The sequence below is a fragment of the Glycine soja genome, chromosome 2 (assembly GCF_004193775.1).
Source record: "Glycine soja cultivar W05 chromosome 2, ASM419377v2, whole genome shotgun sequence".
NCBI classification, from domain to species: Eukaryota; Viridiplantae; Streptophyta; class Magnoliopsida; order Fabales; family Fabaceae; genus Glycine; species Glycine soja.
The window spans coordinates 17,099,464-17,107,727 of NC_041003.1; the positions used below are offsets into that span (position 1 = coordinate 17,099,464).

The window sequence follows — 8,264 nt, forward strand, 5'->3', positions numbered from 1 at the left end:
TCGACTGGAAGTCGGCATTGAAGGAAAAGAAGAGCAGCATATATGCATGCAATCTACGAAGGGGAGCGGTGTTGCGAAGCCCAAACCCTTGGTGATATACTTCACTAAAAGCGCAGCTTCGCAAAAGCCCGGACACCCCTTAATGGCCAAACCTGTTCCTTTCCCGTACCAAAATAGTCACGCGGTCCCGTGGAGATATACACCTCCGGGGAAGAAGGAAGAAGAAGTCACTGACGTCAGCTCGCTGTCAGCTAAAGTAACAAATATCACGGGACTGAGTGGTGTGACCCGTAGTGGTCGTGTGTTCGCACCTCCGGACCTACCAGTCCAACCCGCCGACGTCAAGGGAAAAGGAAAAGTGGTGGAGGAACAAGATGGCGAAGCACCCCACGCTTCGAATAAAGATATTCCAGCAAAGGGGCCCCCGGAGAAAAAAGGATGGTAGAAAGGAGGTGTCGCTAGAGGAAGCCAGCGAGTTCCTTCGGATAATTCAGCAGAGCGAATTCAAGGTTATCGAACAGCTCAACAAAACCCCGGCTAGGGTCTCGCTGTTGGAGTTACTTATGAGCTCCGAGCCTCATCGGGCTCTGCTAGTAAAAGTGCTGAACGAGGATCACGTGGCCCAAGATATCTCGATAGAAGGTTTCGGAGGGCTGGTCAACAATATCACTGCCAACAACTATCTTGCCTTCGCCGAAGAAGAAATCCCCGCCGAGGGGAGAGGGCATAATAAGGCTTTACACGTATCAGTCAAGTGTATGGACCATATCGTAGCCAAGGTGCTCATCGATAATGGTTCCAGTTTAAACGTGATGCCTAAGAGCACTTTGGAGAAGTTACCATTCAATGCTTCCCACTTAAAACCAAGTTCAATGGTGGTTCGGGCCTTCGACGGCACTCGCCGAGAGGTTAGGGGAGAGATCGATCTCCCAGTACAAATAGGCCCTCACACCTGTCAAGTCACCTTCCAAATAATGGATATTAACCCCCCTACAGCTGCCTGTTGGGGCGCCCGTGGATCCACTCAGTGGGAGTTGTGCCTTCTACACTCCACCAAAAGCTGAAATTCGTAGTGGAGGGGCACTTGGTCATCGTGTCAGGCGAGGAAGATATCTTGGTAAGCTGCCCATCCTCCATGCCTTATGTGGAAGCCGCAGAAGAATCGTTAGAAACTGCTTTCCAGTCTTTTGAGGTGGTCAGCATTTCCTCCGTGGACTCCCTCTTTGGGCAGCCTTGTCTGTCCGATGCAGCGGTAATGATGGCCCGAGTTATGTTGGGGAACGGTTATGAACCCGGGATGGGTTTAGGAAAAAACAACGGCGGCATAACTAGCCTGATAAATACCCAAGGAAATCGTGGGAAGTATGGTTTAGGCTATAAGCCCACTCAGGCGGACATGAAAAGAAGCATCGCAGGAAGGAAGAACAATGGTCAAAGTTCGCGTTGGAGACAAGAAGGTGAAGGAAGCCCGCCCTGCCACATAAGTAGAAGCTTTATAAGCGCGGGTTCGGGAGACAAAGGTCAAGCGTTCGCGATATGCGAAGATGATATTCCGAGTACTTTGGATTTGGTACGACCATGCCCTCCTGATTTCCAGCTGGGAAATTGGCGAGTGGAGGAACGCCCCGGCATTTACGCAACAAGCATAATGTAAACCTTTACGGTTTTAAAAGCTCTATAGTTGGGCCTAGGCTTTAGAGTTTTTCCTTTTGTTAAGGCTTTGTGTCTTTTGTTTTTGAATTTATAATACAAGGATCTTTCTTCATCTGTTCCTGGTCTCTACCCATTCTCATTCATTTGCATGTTTACTTTTTTTTCTGAAATGGCAGATCCGATGACGAGTCCCCCGAAGGTACTAATACCTGGGACCCGTCTATCGACTTCGAGCAAGAAATGAATCAAACGGAAGATGAAGGAAATGAGGATGTGGGACTTCCCCCAGAACTAGAAAGAATGGTCGCCCATGAGGACCAAGAAATGGGGCCTCATCAAGAAGAAACAGAGCTAGTAGACTTAGGAATTGGCAGTGGAAAGAGGGAAGTAAAGATAGGTACAGGTATTACCGCACCTATCCGTGAAGAATTAATAATCCTGCTAAAAGACTACCAAGACATCTTTGCTTGGTCATACCAAGATATGCCCGGTTTGAGTTCTGACATTGTACAGCACCGATTACCTCTAAATCCCGAGTGTTCCCCGGTAAAACAGAAACTGAGGAGGATGAAGCCCGAAACATCCTTGAAGATAAAAGAAGAAGTGAAGAAGCAATTTGACGCTGGATTTCTGGCCGTCGCTCGGTATCCAGAATGGGTTGCCAACATCGTACCAGTTCCTAAAAAAGATGGGAAAGTACGAATGTGTGTAGATTATCGGGACCTGAATCGGGCCAGTCCCAAGGACAATTTTCCTTTACCACACATCGATATCCTCGTAGATAACACGGCCAATTTCGCTTTATTTTCCTTCATGGACGGTTTCTCTGGTTACAATCAGATAAAGATGGCGCCCGAGGATATGGAAAAGACTACTTTCGTCACCCTGTGGGGAACGTTCTATTACAAGGTGATGTCCTTTGGACTCAAGAATGCCGGGGCAACTTATCAACGGGCCATGGTAGCTTTGTTCCATGATATGATGCATCAAGAGATCGAGGTCTACGTGGACGACATAATTGCTAAATCTAAATCCGAGGAAGAACACCTTGTCAACCTGCGGAAATTGTTCGAAAGGCTTAAGAAATATCAATTAAGGTTGAACCCCGCTAAGTGTACCTTTGGGGTCAAATCAGGGAAATTGCTTGGTTTCATTGTAAGCCAGAAAGGGATAGAGGTAGACCCCGAAAAAGTGAAGGCTATCCTTGAGATGCCAGAACCCCGTACAGAGAGGCAAGTCCGAGGTTTCCTGGGGCGCTTGAATTATATTGCCAGATTCATATCGCAGCTCACCGCCATTTGTGAGCCGTTGTTTAAACTCTTGCGCAAAAACCAAACTGATCGGTGGAATGAGGATTGCCAAGAGGCTTTTGGAAGGATCAAAAAGTGCCTAATGAATCCTCCCGTGCTTATGCCACCAGTACCTGGAAGGCCTCTCATTTTGTACATGACAATCTTGGACGAGTCAATGGGGTGTATGCTGGGGCAACATGACGAATCCGGGAAGAAAGAGCGCGCTGTTTACTACCTAAGTAAGAAGTTCACGACCTGTGAGATGAATTACTCCTTGCTCGAAAGAACGTGTTGTGCTTTAGTATGGGCATCCCATCGCCTAAGGCAGTACATGCTGAGCCATACTACCTGGTTGATATCCAAAATGGACCCGGTTAAGTACATCTTTGAAAAGCCAGCTCTCACAGGACGAATCGCCCGGTGGCAAGTCTTGCTATCTGAGTTTGATATAGTCTACGTCACCCAAAAGGCGATAAAAGGAAGCACTTTGGCAGATTATTTGGCTCAACAGCCTCTTAACGACTACCAGCCCATGCATCCGGAATTCCCGGATGAGGACATCATGGCCTTGTTCGAGGAAAAGTTGGACGAAGATCGGGACAAATGGACTGTATGGTTTGACGGAGCGTCAAACATTCTAGGTCATGGCGTTGGGGCAGTGTTGGTCTCTCCGGACAATCAATGTGTACCTTTCACAGCCAGGCTAGGATTCGACTGCACCAACAACATGGCCGAATATGAAGCATGTGCCCTAGCCGTCCAGGCAGCAATTGACTCCAATGTCAAACTACTCAAGGTGTACGGCGACTCAGCGTTGGTAATCCATCAGCTGAGAGGGGAATGGGAAACTAGAGATCCCAAGCTGATACCCTACAAAGCCTATATCAAGGAATTGGCTAAGACTTTCGATGAGATCTCCTTCCATCATGTTCCCCGCGAGGAAAATCAAATGGCGGATGCACTTGCTACGTTGGCGTCTATGTTCCAGCTAACACCGCACGGGGATCTACCCTACATTGAATTTTGGTGTCGTGGCAAACCCGCACATTGTTGCCAAGTGGAAGAGGAACGGGACGGAAAGCCTTGGTATTACGACATCAAGCGATATGTCGTAAGCAAAGAATACCCGCCAGAGATTGCCGACAACGATAAAAGGACATTGAGGAGGTTGGCAGCCGGTTTCTTCATGAGCAGAAGCATACTGTATAAAAGAAATCACGACATGACACTCCTGCGGTGTGTGGATGCCAAGGAGGCAAATCACATGATCGAAGAAGTCCATGAGGGCTCGTTTAGAACGCACGCCAATGGACATGCTATGGCCAGGAAGATCCTAAGAGCAGGTTATTACTGGCTTACCATGGAAAGTGATTGTTGTGTCCATGTGAGGAAGTGCCACAAATGTCAAGCATTCGCAGATAATGTCAATGCCCCACCACATCCTCTGAATGTCATGTCCGCCCCTTGGCCTTTCTCCATGTGGGGAATAGATGTCATCGGGGCCATTGAGCCCAAGGCCTCGAATGGTCATCGCTTCATCCTCGTAGCGATAGATTATTTCACCAAGTGGGTCGAGGCGGCTTCATATACCAATGTCACGAGGAATGTGGTGGTCAGGTTCATTAAGAAAGAGATCATCTGCCGATATGGTTTGCCAAGGAAGATTATCACGGACAACGGCACCAACCTGAATAATAAGATGATGGCAGAAATGTGCAAGGAGTTTAAAATCCAGCATCACAATTCCACGCCCTACCGGCCAAAGATGAATGGAGCCGTGGAAGCGGCCAATAAGAATATCAAAAAGATTATCCAAAAGATGACCGTGTCATACAAGGATTGGCACGAGATGCTCCCATTCGCGTTACACGGTTACCGGACTTCAGTGCGAACGTCAACTGGGGCAACGCCGTTCTCATTGGTATATGGGATGGAGGCTGTGTTACCGTTTGAGGTAGAAGTCCCGTCATTAAGAATCTTGGCAGAATCCGGATTAAAGGAATCAGAGTGGGCTCAAACACGCTACGATCAGCTCAACCTCATTGAGGGTAAGCGCTTAACGGCCATGAGTCATGGGCGCTTATACCAGCAAAGAATGAAGAGTGCATTCGACAAGAAAGTACGCTTATGCAAGTTCCATGAGGGAGACCTTGTGCTAAAGAAAATGTCCCATGCTGTCAAGGACCATCGAGGGAAATGGGCCCCGAACTACGAAGGGCCTTTTGTTGTGAAGAGGGCTTTTTCCGGAGGAGCCCTGGTGCTTACCAACATGGATGGCGAAGAGCTACCTTCACCCGTGAACTCTGATGTCGTCAAACAATATTATGCTTAGAAGCTGGGGCAATTAAGGATGTCGCTGCATTTTCTTTATCTTTATGCGTTTTCTGGATTTCCCCCAGGGATTTCCTGTCTGTTGTATCTCTCGTTACAATCTTTCAAAGAAATGAACGTGGATTCGAGGCTTTTAGTCCTCACATTAGTTTCACACCTTGCGTTAATCTGTGATCACCTGAGCCCTTCCGCTCAGTTCATGGGATCCCCCAAGCGCTTAATTAGAATTGAACCTGAACCAACTTTCCCTAAATTTTCTGCGTTTGAAAACATTCATGCATACGCATACGCATGTATATTGTTGTGGTAAAACAGGGGCAGGATCACCTTGGGCTACCTTCTGGAGTAGAGACAAAACATGAACGGCAGAAACCAATCAAGGTAGGGTAATGACGCGGTCAAGATTGGCCATACCTGGTTGTTTATTACTTGCAGGTACTTAAGGACGAACGCAAGTGGGGATGGGGTCACGACCGACCGCTCGTTGCCCTTCTCTGTGCGAAACAAGCAGAGAATGTCGCTGCAAGGCAGCCCCGTATCCTTTGTATTTTGCAGCTTTCTTTTACTTTTTGTTTGTTTTAAAAAGTAAAAAAATAAGTAATCAACGCCTAATTCTAACCTAAGTAAGTTCAAGTTAGGCAAGATGCTAATCCATGAGAAGGGAGGGGACATGGTTAATATTCCCCTCAATAAAAAAAAAAAAATGTGCAGGTTAGCTCGCCTGGGCGAGCTGGGCTGGCCTGGGCGAGCCACCCCTGCACCAAATTATAAGAATGACGAAAGGGGGGGCGTTTTAACATTCAAAAAATTCTTTTCCCCCCTTTCAAAAGCCATACCCACGGGATTGACGAGTTTGCAGCCCTAGGGCCATCCTTTTTCGCATTTTTGATTCCGTTTTGCGCTTTTGTTCATCACCAACAAGTAAGTGTTCCATCCCTAAGCTTTCTAGCTTTTCATTGGTGTATTTTGATCTCCTTTTGGTGCTCTAAATTGTGGGAGTATGCTCAAATATATAGGGCAATTTTGGTTTGTTTTCTTGCTTGATTAGGTTGAATTAGGGGTGTGTATGGGATGGCCCTAGGCCTATAATGCATTTTTGAACAATGGGACATGCCACATTGTCCCCGTTCTCTTGCTATTGACGCCTAAACGCGTGCCCACCAAGTGTTCGGTGAAATGCCTCAATGGCATTAGCGCGTGACTTTTGTAAGGAAACAACCCATGGGGCATTTTGGTTTGTACACATTTTCTATTTTTGGAATATGTATTCATTCCCGAAAAAGGCTAGAGTAATTGCCCCACATATATCCTAGGCCTAGGAACTAAAATTTTATGCAAAAAGAACACAAGAAGAGGTGCATATTGGGTAAAGTTACCCTTTTTGGCCAGCAATCAGCTATGGGCCACGCTACAATAATTTCCCTACGCCTAGTTGTTTAAGAATTTTGCTCGTCATGAATGTGTTGGTTTAGAATAGGTAGCAAAATACCTTTGGCAATTTACACTTTGGGTATGATAGCAAAATACTTGGATGTATGTACATATAATTTTTGGTAGTCAAAATGTCTCGCAAAAAAATATATATAAATATGTTGCATGTTATGTAAAGAAAATACATTACAAAAAGAATATATACCTTTTAATACAATTTTAGTCAGCAAAGGAAAATATACTTGAATTTGCATGCGGCTTTAGGTAGCAAAAACTTGAAAAGAGCATGAAATGTAGCACTTTATTGTGTAGATAGTCAATATTCATCGTGAAGTTTGTGTATGTATAGGTATTAGAAATACCAAGATGTGCACATGTGCAATTTTTGGTACCCCAAAATGCTTTGAGTATGCATGTATGTAAATTTAGCCAAGGAGATGTGTGTGATGTAAGTAACAAATACACCTTGGAAGTACATGTAAATAATCTAGGTAACGAAGCTGCCTTGATTGTATATGGGTGCATTTTTCTTAGTTAATAGGATGTCTTGTGCAAGTGAACGTTCGTAGGGAAATATGCGCATAAGCTTGCTCTAAATTTACATTGATGTTTGTATTTATGGGAGGAGGTTGTATGTCATTTTTGTTTTAAGAGTAGTGTCCCACTGGTAAAATTAACTTTCCAAATGTTTGCCTTCGCAGGAAATGGCCCCGAGGAAGCTTGCCTCAAAGAGGTCCAGGAAGGACAAGGCAGCCGAAGGAACTAGTTCCGCTCCGGAGTATGATAGTCACCGCTTTAGGAGTGCTGTACACCAGCAGCGCTTCGAGGCCATCAAGGGATGGTCGTTTCTCCGGGAGCGACGCGTCCAGCTCAGGGACGACGAGTATACTGATTTCCAGGAGGAAATAGGGCGCCGGCGGTGGGCATCACTGGTTACTCCCATGGCCAAGTTTGATCCAGAAATAGTCCTTGAGTTTTATGCCAATGCTTGGCCAACAGAGGAGGGCGTGCGTGACATGAGATCCTGGGTAAGGGGTCAGTGGATCCCGTTTGATGCCGACGCTATCGGCCAACTCCTAGGATATCCGTTGGTGTTGGAAGAGGGCCAGGAATGTGAGTATGGCCAGAGGAGGAACCGGTCTGACGGGTTCGATGAGGAGGCCATCGCCCAGCTGCTATGTATACCGGGACAAGATTTTGCCCGGACTGCTGCAGGGAGGCGAGTGCGAATCATGCGCACCAACATGACCACCCTGACCCAGATATGGATGACGTTGCTCCTCAGCAACATCCTGCCCACCGATCATAATTCCGACCTCCCCATGCCGAAGTGCCAGCTGGTGTACGCCATCCTGACACGGATGAGCATCCATGTGGCTCAGTTGATCGCTGATGCCATCTATATTTTTGCAGGTATGGCGCCCACTAGGCACCCTTTGGACCCAGATAAGTCCAACAGGGCCCTGGGATTCCCCGCACTGATCACAGGACTCTGCCAGTCGTTCGGAGTCCCCGTTGCACCTACTAAGGTGATTCGGCCGCCCATCACCCGGGCTT

General features: G+C 46.9%; 1 pseudogene; it reads left to right on the plus strand.

Annotated features, from left to right (window-relative positions):
- LOC114373274 overlaps positions 1 to 3,921 on the plus strand; it is a 5,840-nt pseudogene extending 1,919 nt beyond the window's left edge.
- Positions 3,922 to 8,264: the final 4,343 nt, after the last annotated feature.